At 37.4% G+C, this 23,042-nt stretch overlaps 1 protein-coding gene across 5 annotated transcripts in view; it reads right to left on the bottom strand.

The window, feature by feature from the left end:
• Window positions 1-23,042, bottom strand: part of Nbea (neurobeachin) — a 563,720-nt gene that overhangs the window by 465,403 nt on the left and 75,275 nt on the right. The window lies entirely within an intron of this gene.

Here is a 23,042-nt window from a genome sequence, read left to right as displayed (position 1 = left end):
ACAAAATCACCATTATGCATTAAATTGATAGTTTAACAGACTATCTGATATTACTTAGAAAAAAAAACATACTATCCAGAAATAAGAGTACTTCATTACAGAAAATTAAAATTCAATCACATTTCCTAAACCTACAACCTTAAGCCACAAACAACATAAATTAGTATTACAAACCAATGGTATTATTTTAATTTGTCTTTGAGTCAAAGGCAAATATTTATAAGAAAAACCCACCTACCAAGGAATTCTGTGGAATTTTTAATTGGTCCAGTAAAGCTGTGCATGTTATTAAGCAATCTAATCTATTTTAAATAAATTCAATCAATCATCAAGTCCACTCCCCAAATAACTGATTAAGTGCTATATTACATGTAATAATATTTCCATTTAAATGTTTGGAAAGACAGAAAACTACTATGTAGATATTACACTATTTTCAATTGCTTCATAGATTTCTCGCCAACACATGAATCAGTGATTTTTCTGAACATCACACTGCCAAAAATAGTGACTAGAAATGTCTCACCATGGTCCCTAAAGCCCATAAGAAAGGCATAAAAGCATTTCTTAGAAAACGTCGCCCTCCTATGTAGAACTAAATAAAATTACAAGGATGCCATGAATTTTAATTTGTTATGTCAGAAAAGTAGTCATTCTCAAACATCTATTGTTAATAACTTGGACCTCTAAAAGCAATAGAGTTCCACTACAAAAAAAAAAAAAATTCATTTTGTTGTAATTCCAAAATCTTAACACATGGCTATGCTATCCATAAAACATTAATTTCACTTCAGAATTAACCATGACAACAACTGAAAAGTCAAATGCATTTACTAACCAAATATTTTCAATATATTCCTAAAACCTAATATAATAGTAATACCACAACTTAAAAAAATCTTAAAAATAAGGTGTATTTGACATGATGGACGTAATAATAAATAGATGGCCATCTTCGAAGAGGTACAATTTCAAACATAATTTAACAAACTTACCAGTAACTAAAATGCATCGGATTGCTGCAGGGCTCACAATAAACTTGCAAAATTCTGTGTACTGCCATACAAAATTTCTCTCCATTCTTGCCTATTTCCAACTCCCCTAGATACAAAGGCAAATATAAAGGATACTTCAGCCCATTCCTATATCTCCTACATACCACTTCTGTCTAGAACACATCAGATCATCTGTAGAGGATCTAAATACACAGGATAAGCCAAAAAGCAAGTAGCTGTGTCAGCCAAAACTAATATGCACCACATAGAATACTCTCTTGACAAGTACAGCAATGCCTAGGAACAGATTGTCAGAGAAGCATTCTACTTGACAGACACAATGTGTTCTAAGTATTACGTCATGACATAAAATTGCCCAACTATTCAATAGACAGTACCATACCATAGATTTTATAAGTGGCAATGCTATTACAGGAATGGTTAAGGGTTTGAAATATTGCCCCTTTTTAAAGAAAAAGACACTAGTGGTCTACTACAGGAATTTTTGCTCAGAAAATTAATTATCATCTTCCAAGTCTTAATAAGCTTCAATAAAATTAAGAAATCATGTTTAGGATTGTAAAATACAAAGGTTAAACTTTAAGGAAAAAAAGAAATTGTTTAATTGTTAAAATAACTCAATACATTTGTTTTTGAAGCTTTCTATCCATATTACAGAATACCACAATAATCTTTTCCCATAAATATATGTCAGAGTAATTTTATTGAAGATATAAAGTATTTATGTTCCAATAAAATTTATATAATTATAGATTTTGGTTTTATTTTCATTCAAGTTTCCCATTTAGTGTTTCAAAGTAACTAATGAGATTATTCATTTGAAGATATATACATTTTATTTTCTTTGAGATACCTTTGTTGTTCAGAGGTATATCACAAAGATACTTTTAGCTTCTAACTGAAATTATGAAGAATAAACAGATAACCTCTAAGTTCATTGCAAAAACTGCTCACAGAAGATAGGGCTTTCTATTTTACTACTTTGCATTAAAACAAGAAAGCTATCATAGCTAGGGTGGCTTTTGGAATAAACATTCCTTATTAAAAAAAAGTCACATGTAAAAATTATTTTTTTTCCCTGTGACCCAACACCTTTTCCCCTACCTTACAAAAGATGTGTTTAATCTCTTAAGAAACCCAACACTACAGGCAAAATAATTGTCAAAATAAATTCAGAGGACAATTAAGTGCCAAGTCAGATTTAAGGTATCAATGGGAGGGGTGGAATCTTGACATTTTCAAAAACTCATCTCTTAAGCAGCCAAATTAATATTAAGATACAATGAAATATTTCTGGTGATTAACATAATATAAAATAACTATTATCATAGATCTATGCTATTTCTGTCACTAAAAAGCTCTTTCTAGATCAGATCATAGCAGCCATAAACTGCAAAGGCAATCAACTCAAGGCCTTACTTACCCAAGGGAAGTTTACACCCGAGAAAATTCCCAAAGGCAAACACACCAAGTCTCTCAGTGAGCCAGGCTTGGGGGCACAGGCTTGTGATGCCTGCTACAATAGATGCTAAGGCAGGAGGACCACAAGTTCAAAGCCTGCCTGGGCTGAGTAACTTTAAGGTCAGCCTGAGGAAAACTGGAAGAGTCTGTCTTAACTGTGACATGCTGGAGATGTAGCTTAGTGCAGGAGCACCTGCCTCGCACTCATGAAGATATGAGGACTTTAGGTTCAATCCCCAGTTTCACAAAAGAAGGTGAAAAATCAATAGATTAACTTCCTTTATAGTCAAAATTAGAAAGCTAATGCAAGCATTTGTAACTGCATATGCACACATGTATGTAACAGGTACTTCTGAATAAAAGCATTCCTGAAATGCCTTTAATCTCAGCACCCTGGAGGCTAAGGTAGAAGGACTGCAATGAGTTGGAGGCAAGCTTGGGGGTTACAAAGTAAGCTTCAGGTCAGCCTGGGCAATAGTAGACTCTGCCTTGAAACAAACAAACAAAAAACACTTCGGTATTCAGTGAAGTCCTGACACCACCTTCCCACTCCCACACACACTGTCACATTACTCTATGTACATAAAACAGTGCTAAGGTGCCAAAGAAAATGGAGAAAACGTTAAATATAACAAAATAAAAAGTGAGGACAGATGGTAGCACATGAAAGTGGCTAATGCTACCCGTGGCCATGAAACCTCTCCTAGTAACTGGTACACCTGCCTTCAGCTCAGCAAGCAGAAAGCATGCAGGCTGCTTTATGCAATGCTGTGCTCAGATGTGCCGCACAGACCTGCTCTATAAATCAGGCTAGTACACTTCTAGCTTGTCCCCGTGTGTTTTAATAGATTTGCTTTTATATTTCTTCAGTTTATTTCTGACAAATATAGCAAAATTAAAGCTCAACAAAGTCAAAACATCATGCTTTAAATGTTCCAAGATTTGGTATGAAGTAAAAAATTTAAATGTACAATGTGAAAGATGTTTTCACAAGTTTTTAGTTAGCATACACAGATACAGGTATCACGCACCATGGCCCTTTCAAACGCTGTAGTTGTTTCTAGTCCTCCTCCCTCCCCAGCCTCTTCTCCCCCATCCCTAGTTTCTTCCCTTTTGTTCACATGTTGCAACTGTCCTTTCAGGTCTAGCACCGCTCTTCCTAGGAGTCTCCTCATATTTACTCTTGGTTATCAGCCTATCTGTATAGGTGTTCCCACCTTTGCCCCCTTTCTATACATGGGTATAGATATTACAAGCTACAATTCACCTATCAGAGAGAACATGTGTTTTGGTCTGAATTTGGTTCAAATTGTTTATTGTAATAGAAAAATTAATTTAAACCCTTACCACAATGCTGTGTATCAGCATATAATATTTAAAATGTTTTATATAGCTTGAAAAAACTACCTTATTATAGGCTCCTTCATATATTTAGCAGAAGATATTTAGCATTTGCTAAAAGTATTCAAATGCTAATTAAAAACTTTCAAACCCTAATAGTTTGATAGTTTAGAATAAGATTGGGTGCTTTTCAGGGTGGTATGGCTATAGACAAATTCTACAGCTTAATTAAAACCCACATTAAAACTTTGGAGGAGGACTGGAGGGAGGGCTTAGGGGTTAAGGCATTTACCTGCAAAACCTAAGGACCCAGGTTCAATTCCACAGGACCAACCTTAGCCAAATGCACAAGGGGGTGCATGCATCTGGAGTTCATTTGCAGTGGCTAGAGGCCCTGGTGTGCCCATAAGTGAATAAACATAAAAATAAAAGCCAGGCGTGGTGGCGCACACCTTTAATCTCAGCACTCAAGAGGCAGACGTAGGAGGATCACGGTGAGTCTGAGGCAACACTGAGACCACATAGTGAATTCCAGGTCAGCCTGGGCCAGTGAGACCCTATGTCAAAAAACCAAAATAAATAAGTAAGAAATGAAATAAAAATTAAAACTTTGTAAGAGTTAGGGAGGAACTCAGTGGATAAAGTTCTTGCCATGCAAGTCTAAAGACCTGAGTTTAGATCCCAGTACCCGAGGGAAGGACAGGTGGGGGGGGGGGGGGCGGCGGCTGCTTGGAATCCCAGAGCCTCCTCAGAGAATTTATGGCACCTCTGGTGCAAGCTCATGATGATCTAGACCAGGTCTGGGCTCTAGGGAGAGACCAGGCCTCAATAAAATAAAATGCAATGGAAAAGGACTTAATATACACCTCTGGCCTTTGCAAGCACACACATCTATTTGTGCTAAAAAATAAAAGTAAAAAATAAAAATAAAAACTCACATACTGTAATTGTGTGTGTCCTGGACCCCAATGAAAACTTTCTGGACATGTAACAAATTACTGCCACCATTATGCCCATAGACACATAAACATTTCAAAATCTGAAAACACAACTTCTTTAACACCTAAGTTTAAAATTGGAAATACAAAGCAGGAACAGGTTATACTCCCATGTGTCTGAGCTGAACTATTTACGCATACTCCAGTGCCCTTCAAAGTCAAACCCGCCTCAGCACCAAGCCTCTCAGCAGAGCTCTTTCTGCCAGTGCTGGCTCCACTTCCAGCCAAACCCAGCCTGGGTAACAGAAGAAAGACTAACAGTATACCAAGAAGTGCTAAAAATTAGCAAATGCAAAGGAAAAAGAAAAAAACAGAAAAACATCTCAGTCCACAGTAAGCAAAAACATTTAACATAGAAATTTAACATATGCCTAGAGGTTTTCAAGTTTAATTTTTATTTTTTAAAAAATCATTAATTTTTACTGTACTATATTTATAGTGATAACTTCTGAGTTTAAATCCAATGACAAGAAGGCATTTAAAGTTATTTGTTAAAATGGATGATTTATTCAATCATTCAATTTAAAAACTTTGCTGAACACTATTACATGCTAGTACAACATGTGCTGTAGGGATCATGAGAAGGACACGCCTGAGCACTTACAGTGAGCACTATTACATGCTAGTACTACATGTGCTGTGGGGATCATGAGAAGGACACGCCTGAGCACTTACAGTGAGCATTATTACATGCTAGTACAACTTGTGCTGTGGGGATCATGAGAAGGACACGCCTGAGCACTTACAGTGAACACTAGTACGTGCTAGTACTACATGTGCTGTGGGGATCATGAGAAGGACACGCCTGAGCACTTACAGTGAACACTATCACGTGCTAGTACCACATGTGCTGTGGGGATCACGAGAAGGACACGCCTGAGCACTTACAGTGAACACTATCACGTGCTAGTACCACATGTGCTGTGGGGATCACGAGAAGGACACGCCTGAGCACTTACAGTGAACACTATCACGTGCTGGTACCACATGTGCTGTGGGGATCACGAGAAGGACACGCCTGAGCACTTACAGTAAACACTATTACGTGCTAGTACTACATGTGCAGTGGGGATCATGAGAAGGACACGCCTGAGCACTTACAGTGAACACTATCACATGATAGTACTACATGTGCAGTGGGGATCATGAGAAGGACACGCCTGAGAACTTACAGTGAGCACTATTACATGCTAGTACAACATGTGCAGTGGGAATCATGAGAAGGACACGCCTGAGCACTTACAGTGAACACTATTATGTGCTAGTACTACATGTGCTGTGGGGATCATGAGAAGGACACACCTGAGCACTTACAGTGAACACTATCACGTGCTAGTACTACATGTGCTGTGGGAATCATGAGAAGGACACGCCTGAGCACTTACAGTGAACACTATCACGTGCTAGTACCACATGTGCTGTGGGGATCACGAGAAGGACACGCCTGAGCACTTACAGTGAACACTATCACGTGCTGGTACCACATGTGCTGTGGGGATCACGAGAAGGACACGCCTGAGCACTTACAGTAAACACTATTACGTGCTACTACTACATGTGCAGTGGGGATCATGAGAAGGACACGCCTGAGCACTTACAGTAAACACTATTACGTGCTAGTACTACATGTGCAGTGGGGATCATGAGAAGGACACGCCTGAGCACTTACAGTGAACACTATCACATGATAGTACTACATGTGCAGTGGGGATCATGAGAAGGACACGCCTGAGAACTTACAGTGAGCACTATTACATGCTAGTACAACATGTGCAGTGGGAATCATGAGGACACGTCTGAGCACTTACAGTGAACACTATTATGTGCTAGTACTACATGTGCTGTGGGGATCATGAGAAGGACACACCTGAGCACTTACAATGAACACTATCACGTGCTAGTACTACATGTGCAGTGGGGATCATGAGAAGGACACGCCTGAGGACTTACAGTGAACACTATTATGTGCTAGTACTACATGTGCTGTGGGGATCATGAGAAGGACACGCCTGAGCACTTACAGTGAACACTATTACGTGCTAGTACTACATGTGCTGTGGGGATCATGAGAAGGACACGCCTGAGCACTTACAGTGAACACTATTACGTGCTAGTACAACATGTGCAGTGGGGATCATGAGAAGGACACGCCTGAGCACTTACAGTGAACACTATTATGTGCTAGTACTACATGTGCAGTGGGGATCATGAGAAGGACACGCCTGAGCACTTACAGTGAGCACTATTACATGCTAGTACTACATGTGCTTTGGGGATCATATAAGGACACGCCTGAGTACTTACAGTGAACACTATTACATGCTAGTACTACATGTGCTGTGGGGATCATGAGAAGGACACGCCTGAGTACTTACAGTGAACACTATTACATACTAGTACTACATGTGCTGTGGGGATCATGAGAAGGACACGCCTGAGCACTTACAGTGAGCATTATTACATGCTAGTACTACATGTGCAGTGGAGATCATGAGAAGGACACGCCTGAGCACTTACAGTAAACACTATTACATGCTAGTACTACATGTGCTGTGGGGATCATGAGAAGGACACGCCTGAGCACTTACAGTGAACACTAGTACGTGCTAGTACTACATGTGCTGTGGGGATCATGAGAAGGACACGCCTGAGCACTTACAGTGAACACTAGTACGTGCTAGTACTACATGTGCTGTGGGGATCATGAGAAGGACACGCCTGAGCACTTACAGTGAACACTATCACGTGCTAGTACCACATGTGCTGTGGGGATCATGAGAAGGACACGCCTGAGCACTTACAGTGAACACTATCACGTGCTGGTACCACATGTGCTGTGGGGATCACGAGAAGGACACGCCTGAGCACTTACAGTGAACACTATCACGTGCTGGTACCACATGTGCTGTGGGGATCACGAGAAGGACACGCCTGAGCACTTACAGTAAACACTATTACGTGCTACTACTACATGTGCAGTGGGGATCATGAGAAGGACACGCCTGAGCACTTACAGTAAACACTATTACGTGCTAGTACTACATGTGCAGTGGGGATCATGAGAAGGACACGCCTGAGCACTTACAGTGAACACTATCACATGATAGTACTACATGTGCAGTGGGGATCATGAGAAGGACACGCCTGAGAACTTACAGTGAGCACTATTACATGCTAGTACAACATGTGCAGTGGGAATCATGAGGACACGTCTGAGCACTTACAGTGAACACTATTATGTGCTAGTACTACATGTGCTGTGGGGATCATGAGAAGGACACACCTGAGCACTTACAATGAACACTATCACGTGCTAGTACTACATGTGCAGTGGGGATCATGAGAAGGACACGCCTGAGGACTTACAGTGAACACTATTATGTGCTAGTACTACATGTGCTGTGGGGATCATGAGAAGGACACGCCTGAGCACTTACAGTGAACACTATTACGTGCTAGTACTACATGTGCTGTGGGGATCATGAGAAGGACACGCCTGAGCACTTACAGTGAACACTATTACGTGCTAGTACAACATGTGCAGTGGGGATCATGAGAAGGACACGCCTGAGCACTTACAGTGAACACTATTATGTGCTAGTACTACATGTGCAGTGGGGATCATGAGAAGGACACGCCTGAGCACTTACAGTGAGCACTATTACATGCTAGTACTACATGTGCTTTGGGGATCATATAAGGACACGCCTGAGTACTTACAGTGAACACTATTACATGCTAGTACTACATGTGCTGTGGGGATCATGAGAAGGACACGCCTGAGTACTTACAGTGAACACTATTACATACTAGTACTACATGTGCTGTGGGGATCATGAGAAGGACACGCCTGAGCACTTACAGTGAGCATTATTACATGCTAGTACTACATGTGCAGTGGAGATCATGAGAAGGACACGCCTGAGCACTTACAGTAAACACTATTACATGCTAGTACTACATGTGCTGTGGGGATCATGAGAAGGACACGCCTGAGCACTTACAGTGAACACTAGTACGTGCTAGTACTACATGTGCTGTGGGGATCATGAGAAGGACACGCCTGAGCACTTACAGTGAACACTAGTACGTGCTAGTACTACATGTGCTGTGGGGATCATGAGAAGGACACGCCTGAGCACTTACAGTGAACACTATCACGTGCTAGTACCACATGTGCTGTGGGGATCACGAGAAGGACACGCCTGAGCACTTACAGTGAACACTATCACGTGCTGGTACCACATGTGCTGTGGGGATCACGAGAAGGACACGCCTGAGCACTTACAGTGAACACTATCACGTGCTGGTACCACATGTGCTGTGGGGATCACGAGAAGGACACGCCTGAGCACTTACAGTAAACACTATTACGTGCTAGTACTACATGTGCAGTGGGGATCATGAGAAGGACACGCCTGAGCACTTACAGTGAACACTATCACATGATAGTACTACATGTGCAGTGGGGATCATGAGAAGGACACGCCTGAGCACTTACAGTGAACACTATTACATGCTAGTACTACATGTGCTGTAGGGATCATGAGAAGGACACGCCTGAGCACTTACAGTGAACACTATTACATGCTAGTACTCCATGTGCTGTGGGGATCCTGAGAAGGACACGCCTGAGCACTTACAGTGAACACTATCACATGCTAGTACTACATGTGCTGTGGGGATCATGAGAAGGACACACCTGAGCACTTACAGTGAACACTATCACATGCTAGTACTACATGTGCTGTGGGGATCTTAGAAGGACATGCCTGAGCACTTACAGTGAACACTATCACATGCTAGTAGTACATGTGCTGTGGGGATCTTAGAAGGACATGCACTTACAGTGTCTGCAGCGTAGTGATTAAGGTTTTGCACTATTATTCTAAGGCATTTTCCAATCTCTTGGGGCTAAACACTGTTTACTAAACAGAAATGTGAAGTCTCGTTTTCAGTCAACTTTTTAGTATTATTAGCATCTCTGTCATTTTGATCAACTTAGTCAAATTCACAATAGCAAAATAAAAATTACTCAGTTTGGGAGTCGTTTGTCGTGGGAGACACTAACACCCTGAATTAAACAAAATCACGTGTCCATCTTTCTGCTTTACCTCCTTTCATTAAAGATGGGCTTCAACATGTTTTCTCAGTACTCTACTGCACAGTCTGTTAGGAAGAAATGTGTCTTGCAGATATAAGACAGAACTTTTGCTGTCTGTCTGCAGACTTATTTTTTACTTTAAGAAGTTGTAGCCAAAAAAAATACAAATGTCTAATATTAAAAAATCATTCTGTTTAACTTGTGCTTTTATTAAACTTTTTGATGTACAATTCTGAGAATATTAAGGATTTACATATCCTTAGTCAAAACACAGACTAGTTCTTACATATAAAAAAAAAAAACTTCTAGGCTAGCCCATAACACTTTATATTATCTCACCATCCATAATTTATGGGCTACTACGAAAATTCACAGAAAGTTTGGTATGCAAATGGTTTTCCTTCTTTGCTCCTAAACACGTCCGTGAAGTAGAAAGACAAAGTCTGTAAACACACAGCTAACTTTATACTGACCTGTTCAACGGCAGCACAAAGAGGCTGCCATCGTCGTGGTAAGCCCGCCAATACTGTGCTCAGGCTGGTTGCAACATCACTGCCAGCCTTTGGCATTTAAGTCATTTATATTTTGTCCATTCCACAGGTATGCAGTGGCATCTTGTAATGGTTTCAATATGTAGCTTCCCGTCTACTAGTTGAACATCTTTTCATGAGCTGTTCTCACACATGCATTCTCTTTAGCGAAGTATCTCTTTAAGCCTCTTAAGTATTTTTAACACTTACACTGTTTTCTTATTGTTAAGGGCTAACAGTATTTTATATACAATTAATATAAATCCTTTGTCAAATGAGAGATTTGCTTTTCCAATTTACAGATTTTTGTTTTGCTTTGATGTGTTTTATTTGCATTTTTTCAGTGCATTAATCAAGTATTAAACTTAACATTTTTATGAATCACAGTTCTTGTACCAATCAAGTCTATGAAGTCATTAGCTACCCTATGTTATAAAAGTTTACTTTCTATGTTTCCTCTTTTAAAATTTCACATTTTAGCTGGGTGTGGTGGTGCACACTTTTAATCCCAGCACTCAGAAGGCAGAGGTAGGAGGATCCCCATGAGTTCAAGGCCACCCTGAGACTTCATAGTGAATTCCAGGTCAGCCTGCGCTAGTGTGAGACTCTACCTCAAAAAAAAAAAATCACATTTTAGACTCAGGCTTTATTTGTTCAGTTTTTACAGAAGGCATGTAACTCAGCTTTGACAGCTAATTTCTGACATATGGCTACTCTTCTCCCTCTGAACTGTTTTCACACCTTTTACCAAAAGCCAATTATCCATAAATATGCAAGACTACTGCAGGACTCTACTGAAATATGTGTCTATCAGTACATTAATGCCACACTTATTATAGCTTTGTAATAAGTCTTAAAGTTGGGTTGGTATAATTCTCTATTTTATTGTTTTTCAAAAGCATTTTAGCTATCATACTTTTACCATATAAATTATACAATCATCTTTTTCACACATACTTGGATATTTTGAGTGGCATTTTATTAAATCTACATAACAAGATACTCATAATCTTTCCTATGCCAAATCTTCCTATCTAGTAGCAGGATATAACTCTCTACATTTAACTCTGGTTTCCTTCATTAGCAGTTTGCAGATTACAGTACACACAGTTATATATGTTTCCTGACAATAAACTTCATTATTTTGAAACCACTCTTAATGGCATTTTCAAATTGGATATCCTACAGCACACTAACAGAAAAATATAATTTATTTTTGTCTGAGAATACTGTATCTAATACATTATTAAATGTGCCTACAAAAATTATGTGCATGTCAATTACTTGTGAAATTATATATAAACAATCTGTAAAAAAAATTGCCAGTTAAAATTTGTATTGGTTTTCTTGCAATGAAGAGAATATAGACTAGGTCCAGAAATATTCAGTACGAGGCAGAGGTTGTTAACAGTGCTAAACAGTTTACAACTCCACATCCTTTCCTTTCCCTGCTCTCACTGATATTTCTGGTTCTGGAACTCTTTCCACTTTTCCCATCAAAAAACTAAACTTTTTGTTTTCTGTCTCTGCTATAAATTTTCCTAACTCTGCACACATTGAGAACCAACAGCAAGTGAGACAGAAATGTGCTCCAGCCTCTTATGAACTACCTCTACTGCTCAAGGGAGGGTGTCCCTCTGTTACTTGAGATCCACAGATCCCTCTCTCGCCTTCCTTCTCTCCCTCACTTTCCCTATAATTCCACATTTCCAGTGCATTTGGTGCCCTGGGGGATACAGAAGGATAAAAGATATAATAAAGTGACCACCAATTCCATGAATTTTGTTATTCCTCAAACAGCCTACTACCCTACTACTGTGTACATTTCTGAGCTCTGAAACAGCTGTTCAACAGATCTTGACAATTCAAGGTTTGTTTCATTTTTGCACCAAGTGAGATACCCAGGGTGGAACATGCTTACTGCATCTGACTCATGGTCGGAAATGGGATGTTTTGGTGACTTACATGTTCTAAACTGAGACAATCCAATGCCCCTCCCTTCTGCGTAACTGATTGGGCAAGCAAATGGGACAGGCTTATCAGGGTGTCAGATATCCATAAATACCAGATAGCACATCACCAGCTACTCAAGTTTAAGGCTATTGTGCCACCACATCCCCAACAATCATCATACATGGTACAATAAAGACCTATAATTCTGACCAAGAACCAATGCAGCAACTGATTTTGCCAACAAAGAAATCAAATATGCCAAAGACAATGTTAGTTATGAACAATGGCCCTGTCAAACTCCTCCTTGTGTACACAGAAGGCTACATAAGATACTCCCTAGTTAGTTCATGTCTAAATCAATGGAGTAAGAACAAAAGTCTCTATAGGGCTACTACAATGAAGAACAGGCACATAGTTCTCCAATCTCTGTCTTTTCCTAAAATGGATACTGACTACTCTAGAAAGTGACAGTCACACTTAAACCCTAGATCCATGAGTGAACTATGTTTGGTCATAAGAGAAAAATATAAATCTTTATTGCAAAATGCCACCAAGTTTCAGTTAATTAAACATTGTATAGCCTATTCTAATATAAGCAGATTTTAAAACATACTATATATATCATATGCTACTATGTATTTAAAATTTTAGGCCCAGGTTGGAGAGATGGCTTAGTGGTTAAGACATTTGCCTGCAAAGCCAAAGGACCCTGGTTCAATTCCCCAGGACCCATGTTAGCCAGATGCACAAGGGGGCGCATGTGTCTGGAGTTTGTTTATAGTGGGTGGAGGCCCTGGCATACCCATTCTCAGTTTCTTTCTTTCTCCCTCTGTCCCAACCCCTCCCTCCCTCCGCCCCCCCAAATAAATAAATAATTAAATTTTTAAAAGTTTAGGCCCACTATCTTGTCTGAAATTACTTCCAATTCTTATTTCTCTTTCATGTCAGCTACTCCAGTATTCATGATGTATAATATACTGGAAACACCAAAGTTTCTAAGTTCTTACAAAGTGTTATATCTTTGGTGTTTCTAAGCAGAAGCTATGCACAAAACAGAGAACAATTTGACAAATCCACTTACTTGTGGCTGGTTATGACTAAAAATAAAACTAGACTATATTACAAGAGCATTACCTGCAAAGGCAGGCTTTTCCCACACAGTCAGGAAAATGAAAAGCCTCTCCTGAACAAGACCATCCCAAGTCTGTAGTGCTCCTCATAGTCGACTCTGTACCCTCCTTGTGCTGAGAAGCAAGCAATCAGATAAGGAACAGTAGTGCACATTAGTAACAATGCACAAGGCCCAACTGCTTATGACTATCCTCCCACACAATACACCCATAGCGTGCATGCCTCCATAACTGCCCTCATTACTGTGGCTGAACAATGAAGTGCAACCTCAGCACACATCCTAGAGATCAAACTACTCCAGCTTTCAATACCTGACAAACACTACCCGACACTCCTCTCTGGATCACAGCACCCTTACTCAACCACTTTTCTCCAGGTGTAGAAACTCTGAACACTTGTTCAAAAATGGAAATGGATACACAAGCATCCTGTGTAATGTAGTTTGCTACAAGATTCATTGTCATGGGTATTTTTTCATATGAGTCATCTGTTCTTATACAAAGCTACAAAAAGTTTCATTTGCCTTCTGAGTACTTTGTTCAAGTTTTAGCACGGGGCTCTACAGAAAAGGCATCTACCGCTTGCTTCTCAGAAACGTCTAGATTCTGGTTGTGATTCTGATGGATGTCATGGCTCCTTTTAAGGCTTTAAAGCTGCTCATGATTTCACACAATCAGGGAAACAAGAACTTCTTACCTCTATTGAAACAAAAGCTCCCTGGTATGTTATCTGATACTACCTGACTTGACTTATATCATTTCTAACTTCTGCTATAAGTTACAAACTTCACTAATGCATTAAACCATGATGATGTTAATTGTAGTTCATGCTTTGCTCAAGGCAGTAGTAGATTTTTCTTCCAAACACAAACATTTTTAAGCTTTACTTTTTAACTCACATAAAATGAACAACTGTAAGGGCCAGGCATGGTGGTGCACGCCTTTAATGCCAGCATTTGAGAGGCAGAGGTAGGAGGATCGCCATGAGTTTGAGGATACCTGAGACAACATGGCGAATTCCAGATCAGCCTGAGCTAAAGTGAGACCCTACCTCGAAAAACCAAAAACAAAAAAGAAATTGCACAAATGAGGTACCCTTATAAGGTTCTGATACATGTGCATGTTGTATAATGTTTAACATGTCTATTTATTCATCTGTCATTTCTTTATGGTGAAGACATTCAAAATCCTTTCTCCTGGCTTTCTGAAATATATAGTATGATTTTTTTTCTTATTAGAGTCACCATACTGTACAATAGCACATCTGAACTGCTCACTCTTGTCTCATTATAAACTAGTGCCTACTGATTTTGTGATGCCTAACCTTTGCCAATGACAGGTTCTGAAGTTTTCTTACATGAAACCAAATGCTAACTTTGGTAGAATTGTTTTTTAATTAACACCTGATTTTTAAATACTCTCGAAACATGGTCACCTTTGATACTTTATTAAACTAATATACAAAATCCTCTATTCCACATATGTGTTGGCAAAGGAAAATTTGATACAAATTATTGGTATACTACAAATTTTTTCTTGAACTCCCCAAGCCATGTTGTTATTTCTGTATATATCCTAGATACACAATGCAGGCAAGCATAGTAAACGCAGAGCTTGCTCATTTTCCTGAACACAATAGATAGTCACAATAAATTTTCTACATGAAGAATTTTTCAAAAAATTACATGGGGTTTCAAGATGCTTGTCTCTCCATCCACCAGAAAAGGTCGATGAAAACTTCTACCTCAGATTTAGAGTAACATCACCCCATTAGTAAAAGATGTCTCTAAAGTGGAACAAATCCCACAATATGTTTATCATAGTATAGAATTCAAAAATAGTAATACCTATGTTTTATATAGAAATTCAACTCTGATAAGGCAAATTATACTAACAACTCATGAAATATAAAATCACTAAAAGTAAGACTTTTGGTATTACTCAATTAGTCCCCAGCAGGAATCCATCTGAAAAGGCATTTAGGTATATATAGATATTTCTTAGAATACTGTAAACCATAAATTAATGTTATCAATGCAGTCCTTTTACAAAGAGTTCTTTTATCAGAAGCTTTATGTACAGTATCAGATGATTAATGCCAGGACCTAACTGACCCCAACAACAAGATGAGCACCCAAGCTCCCCTGACACAGAAAAGTAACATCTGTGGCAGAACTACATAAGACCAGAAAGGCATAAAAAGGCCTGTGAAATCTAAAAGCATCAGACATCATATACTCTATAGGTACGTGTGTATGAATATTCATGGTACTTACCTTATACATCCATTTCACAGGAACGGATGAATACTTAACTTCATATACAGCCTTTGGCTTCCTACCATTGTTGGTGGTTTACTACACAGAACTCCTTGATCCTTACAATTACTTAACAGTCAGGTTTCCAACTATATTAACTGAGGGGTAACCAGTGTGCTTGGTTTCTAGTGCTACAGGAGGTCCACACCAGAATGCAAACTACTTCAAATCACCTCCTTTCAAAACAGACAGCATTTCCCTAGCCTCCCTAGCACGATTTTCTTCTTCCATCTGAGTCTTACTGTCTTCCAATTTCAGCTTGAGCTACCATGTAATAACAAGAGATTAGAGACTTGAAGGTGGAGATTTTGCTGATAGCTTGTCCAGGAAGGCATTACCTCCCTTTCCAAGGCTCCAATGGCTAACCCATCAAAATAATGTCAAGGTGAAGCAGCAGAGACCTTCTGTGTTTCTAAGTGTTCTGTCTCCAAGGAAGGATGCCTCCACAGTGTCACTTGAAATATCATGTGTAACAAACGAACCACAAAAGGCAAAATTATGCACACATTTTAAAAATAAAAATAACCATTATTTTTTTTTAAACTTTGAACTCTTTAAAAAAAATGAAGGTGCCTTTTCTGCACTGGGCAACCCCTGGAAAGAGAGCACTGGACCCAGTGCTCACTGAGAAGCAGGCATCTGTGTATACACTGCAAAGGTGCACTCAAACATCATTTTTACAGAGACTCAAAAATCCTAAAATCGGTAACTCCCACTGATCCAAGAAAAAGCTGACCATTCTAGTCACATGCAAGTCCTGATTCTTTATGGAAGAAAAGTATAAAAAATGAATTAAAATGCATAATTTATGGAGGCCCCAAATCCATGAAGCAAGTAAAAATGTTAGGGTATTTTTTTTAACAACAGGTTAATAATGACCCACTCTTCCTTCCTGATAAAAAAGAAACAAAACTGACTAACTTCTATTATTTTTGTGTGCCTGACCAAAGTGGGTTTGCTCCAAAAATGGATTCATTAGCAAGTTCTTATAAAGTTCTTATAAAGGCCAACTAGTAAATATGACTGTTAAGTGCCAGTAAAATGTTCTTTCAAAAAAAAAATAAAGAAAATACAGAAAATTAAAATGGGATAGGTTTTACTTGATAAATATTTTACATGAATTTTAAAATCAAATTAGTAATCATTACATACAGTGTAGCAATAACAATCCAAAACAACCTTCATTACACATGGGTCCTGGTTTTACTTCTTTTGCATAGAAGCAGTATCATGTGATTTTTAGCTAAGCTAGATTAAAATAGCGTAATAAAAATTAAACAACTTATGTGTAACAGGTTCATTTTCCTAAATTAAAATAAGAAAATATGGTAAAAGATGTTTTTATGCCGTTTCTAAGAGTAAAAAGCAGTATGAGTAAGGTAGTTAGAAAATAAAATATTTTAAATTTTCAGGTAGTTCTGCTGCTTTACATACAATAGTACTAATCAGATTAATTATTAAAGGACCATGAAATTCAACATAGTTGTTAGATTAACTTTGGTTAATCAAGACCCTTTTCTATATTTTTCAAGCCTGTTTTTTTTTTTTAAATCTTGTTTTAACTTTACTAAACAAATTAGTAAGCCATCAATTTTCAACTTATAAGAGGATGCATAACAGACTTCCATTCCTGGTTAGAAAGCCCAAGGCATCCTCCCTGGTGGGTCCTGGAGCAGTGACACACAAAGGATGGCCTGTGCTCATTGGCATGGAGGAGAGGAAGTGGCAAGCACAGACCTGTGGAACTCAACCCAGCCTGTCTCAAGGATCCACAGGGCACTCCTACAGGCTAACATTGAGATGTGGGATGCGGACAGTGCGTAGGGAAGGGTCAGAGGAAGTCTGCTGGATGGAAGATGTATACACAGGCCATTGTGTGAGCGCCAAATCTCAAAACTGACTACTAATTTAATTTAATTTAAACTTCATTTAAATTATCACTTAGAATTAATTTATAGCTTATGAAATATCATAGTTTAAGATGGTACTATATGTGAGAAGGTGCATAAAAAGCCTCCAATCCAGTTTCAAAAACAGACTTGGCAGGAAGCTCTCATACAAAGGACTGGGTCCAATCATCTCTATGCAAAGAGTAATGCCTGGCTCCTGGTAGTAACACATAAAACTTTGTGCTATACGGTTAGCACTCTCTATATATGCATTTTATGCTCACAGAATCAACCAACCATGAGTGGAAATTTGCCTAACATAGGTGAGGCTCAGGGTTCAATCACCACCACAGAAAACAAGTTAAAAATAGTATCAGAGGTGGGGCATGGTGGCACATGTCTTTAATCCCAGCACTTGGGAGGCAGAAGTAGGAGGATCATTGTGAGTTCAAGGCCACCCTGAGAGTATATAGTGAATTCAGCTTGGGATAGAATGAGACTCTACCTCAAAAAAAGCAAAAATAAAAATAAATAATAGTATCTGTCCTCAACATGTACAGACTATACAGATTGTTTTTCTTGCTAATTCATAAACCACATAATAAGCATTGTGTAGCTTATACTGCATGAAGTACGATAAGTAATACAGAGCATTTGAAATCTATGGGAATGTGTGCACCGATAACAGGAGAACATGACATTATTTGAAAGGAATTAACATTCCAGGACTTGGGTATTTGAGGTGGTTCTGAAACCAATCCTCTGCAGAGTCTGAGAAATGACTTGCAACAGTGACTATAATTCAGATTTAAAAGAAGCATGAATCACTTTGGTTTTATATTACTAAATCCAAAAAATAGAAAGTGACATTTACAAATAATTTTTCCTGTAAAACCTTACAAACCCCAATTTAAAATAATTTTCAATAAAATATAAGGGGATCCTTAACATATGATATGGTAACCAATATGAATGCCTTATGAAAGTTGTTTTTATCTTTAATCTTCCATTATATATGAAACAATGTTAGTCATTATAATTAAAAATAAAAGACCACTTTTTCAGAAAATTATTTATATACTTATAAAACTTCATTTAAATTATCACTTAGAATTAATTTATAGCTTATGAAATATCATAGTTTAAGATGGTACTATATGTAAAGTGACTCTTGAGTGGTTCACAAAGGGTGAAGGCTTGGAAGTCACACATTGATGATTAGAACCCTTTACAATCACTTAGGGAGTTTGTGGAATCTTGCCATAATAACTCTTTCATCCCTCCTCATCAACAGAATACCAGACCACACAACTCAATAAAATAGTTAAAATATTTATATTTATATTTTACCAACAATAGTTCCTTCATTTTCTTTACATTATTCAGAAAGAATATACTACTGGGACCTAACAATCATTCAGTTGTGTGCCCCTTTATAAATCTTTCCTGAATTGGAAATGAAAGTCTCCGAGGAGAAACACAGACATACCGTAGATACTAAATGTACTACATGAGAACAAGCCCATCATCTGGGTGCAGAGAATTCATAACAAAGAGTTTAAACCACAAGGACACTTAACATGTGCTACACTGTTTCTGATGACACTATGTCTTATAGTATTTTTGTTTGATATACAAAAATCAATTTATTTCTTTTTCCAGAAAACATTTATTTTTTTCAAAGCCAAACTTTGCTAGATCACGCTATAAGAACAATTCATTTTGTTTTATATTGCTTGACAAATTTAATTACATATACTCTTTTTACAAATAGCCCAATATCAGGAGAACACATTACTTACATACATAATCACCTCAATCAAAGTAAAATGAAACACCCTTTTAACTTACTGAAATATTCCCAGCCAAAGAAACAGATTGTCACTTCAGTGCTGGAAATAAGGTTCCTGGATAAACTTATTAATCATTTGAATGTTTACCTCATTAAATAAATATCTAATTCATAGTGAAAAGCTATTTTTTATTTAAAATTCCCTGGGAAGAATGCAAATCAATCAACCCAACATAAGATATTAGTCTCCCAAACATAACAAAAGCATTGATATGCCTTGACAATTCTAGAATTTACTCAAAGTTACTGAGAATAATTAAAGAGATGAGACCCTACCAGTACTACACCTTTGTCAAATTTACTTACTGAAAGACAGATCACTTCAAAAGACTGTTTGTTTGGCTATAAACTACTTGCCTACTAATTGTTAAACTTTTTGTAACAGATAAAGGCTAACTAACTAACTACGTATGTTTTAAAAGGTTAATGAAGGGAATTATTCCTCAAGATTTAAATGCTTTAAAAGAAGGTAAGTCCAATAACCAGCATAAGACAAATTTTAAACTCTCTGGTAATGATTTCTACATTTTCATCATAATGAAAATTCAAAATGCAAGCCCTACTGAATTACTTAAGTACTTCTCTAATATAAGTAACATCACTAATAGAATGTTAACAAAAAGTAGTATGAATCCTTTACAAAATTTTAGAATCATTATCACATTGTCATAATAATTAAAGCCTGAAGGTATTGTGTGTTTTGAAGTAGTATCTCTGTATTCTAAAGCATTTAGTATAAATAAGCCTATAGTCTTACTATTCTAATTTTATAATGTCGCAAACTAAGATATAACAACGTTGATAGCATAAAGTAAATGTCACTAATAATGTTAAGCTCAGAAATGTGAACACAAGTCTGTATGACCTCAAAGTCTAAAACTAAGTAACAAAGATGATAATGTAGCATTCAGAGTAAATGAGGACAGAAAAATTATCCTATAGAAATAAGTCAATTGTTAGATGCTCCCAAAAAAATGAGCTAATGCCCCCCAAAATGATTTTAATCCTAAATTCCTTATATAGAGAATAAACAAAGTTGATAAAAATGGCAGAGTAACATCAACTAGGTGAGGCATATGTAAAAAGGGACTAATTAGTACATGAAAAATAAAATGCCTCCGCTTAAATTGCAGAATCCAGAGCTAAAAACAATTTTGGAGCTCAAATCAATTTCTCCAAGAAGTAACTACAAAAGTATTGCAAAGTTTGCCATGTATTTATTAGTAAACAAATTTCCAAAAAGGACTATACTGAATTTTCTCAGTAAGATTAAAAACGTCTACATGACTCTCACTGATGTGGAACAAGTTACTGTTGACTATAAAGGATAGGTACATCCTACGTTACGGTCTGTCCATCTTCATGAGTGAATTATACAAGCATAAAACAAGAAAGTACATAAGCCCTTGAATAGTTAAGAATCAGAATTATTCAAGTGGAGACAGAAATCCCACATAATAAATTACTTTTGTTATTTTAAAAACAGACGGCTCTCTCTGTTGCTACTGCACACCCTGTGTCAAACACTGACCCTGGCACTACTTTACAGATGCTGACGAAAGAGCAAGCTTCAAACACCAACTTAATGAAATAGTAATAGACAGGAACCCACATTAGCACATCACTGAATCACAGAGCATCTCTAAATTAGATATGTACTGCTATTAAAAGGGAGGGCAGTATCTTTCCTATCACGTGTTTTTTATTAGCTATATACATGAAGAACAAAACATGGTTCTTGAAAATACTGGAATTAGCAATTACAAGGAAAAACGAAGGTGATTAATATAAAACAAAGTAAAAACTGGTATGACAACTTCCCTCATGTCTTTTATCTCCATCCAATTCCAATATTAAAAGATTAACACTAAATGAGTTTGGAAGTAAGAAGTAAGAAAAACAATCCATGTATATGAAATAAATGGATCAGTTAACCCACTACATACAAGTTTAGTATTATGACTTATAATAGCTATCTATCAAGACAGAAATTATTGTCATAATTTAGCTACAGCATTTCACATTATATATTTTTATGGATCTTTTTTACTCAGCAACAAAAATGTATCACAATAAAAATTAAGCATTGGTATTAATTCACAAAGCACATATTACTCCAACTATTTTTCATACTATGTATGTAGTAACTTTTACATTATCAATGAAAAGGTGTACTAGCTCACTTAAGATTACAAATAGCCAAATACTTTGAATTTGAACCCAGTGCTACAATTTAAATTGTGACTATTTTTTTCAACTAAGCTGACCTATTTTCCAATTAAACTAGCAAATATTCATAACAAAGTGGTATCCTAAAAGGACATCACCTCAAGGTTCCATCTCAGGCCAAAGCTTTGGCTTTCAAAACTCAAGACTTTATGCTACATTGACATAAGATAAAACATAACCGAAACATAGGAGCTGGATGTTTTAGCATTTATATTTAAATGTGTATCATCCACAAAGATAATCCCAAATCAGGAACAATTCTATTAAGAATACTAAAACAGAATGTCACTAACAGCTCTACAGTTAGTTGGACAACTTATTTATTACATTTCATTGTACCTTAATTTGTTAAACCTATAATTTCACGCCCCATAAAAGATTGTAGGCAAATGTGGACATACTTGTGAAGTACTTACTTCTACACTGCTTTCTGAGTTAAAAAATCAATGTTTATTTATATAACTTTCCCTTCAAAGTCTGAAAGCATAGCAGGCAGGATACATGGAAAACATGGCTATACAAGTTGATATCCAACTTCTATATTATGTACAAAATATAGAAGTCAGACAAAGGCAACTGCTTACAAAGCCTGCTGGACTGGGTCCAATTACCTAGTCCCACAAAAAGACAGCCAAATACATAAAATGGCACGTGTGTCTAGAATATGTTTATAATGGAAAGAGGCCCTAGCATGCCAAAATTCTCTCACTCTCAAGTAAAAAATAATTTTAAAAAATAAAATATATAAATAAAAGATGGCTCACTTTTACATAAATATGCATATGTCATCTGAATCCTCAAAATAAACTACATTCAAAACTGCTTATAACCTTTAATTTTGTTATTTTAGGTTATGGTAGCAGCTATAAAGTATACTAACTAGCCTTCACAGTATGAGTTACACAACTACTACTGAAAACTTCACGCTACCGCTTCCCTGCCATCTGACAGGGCTGGCCATGGGCATTTCACAGGGAGAAGCTGAAGCACCGACTGCTTCTTGACTGCACAGTATCACTATGCTGACTCACCTAGAATGACTGGTTTATTTTAAAGAAAGGGATTCTTCTGTACTAATCAGAATATAAGTGCTGATGTCTTTTTTGCATTATGTAGGTATGTATATGTTTTAGTTTGAAAACATTTTTATGAGCGGTTCAAGACAAGACTGTAATACATTACATAGGAGTGAGAAGACCAGGCGTCAACTAAGTAAAAAAC

The sequence above is a fragment of the Jaculus jaculus genome, chromosome 7, assembly GCF_020740685.1.
Source record: "Jaculus jaculus isolate mJacJac1 chromosome 7, mJacJac1.mat.Y.cur, whole genome shotgun sequence".
NCBI lineage: Eukaryota > Metazoa > Chordata > Mammalia > Rodentia > Dipodidae > Jaculus > Jaculus jaculus.
Note: the sequence above shows the minus strand (reverse complement) of the source record. Positions and strands in the feature narration are given on the sequence as shown.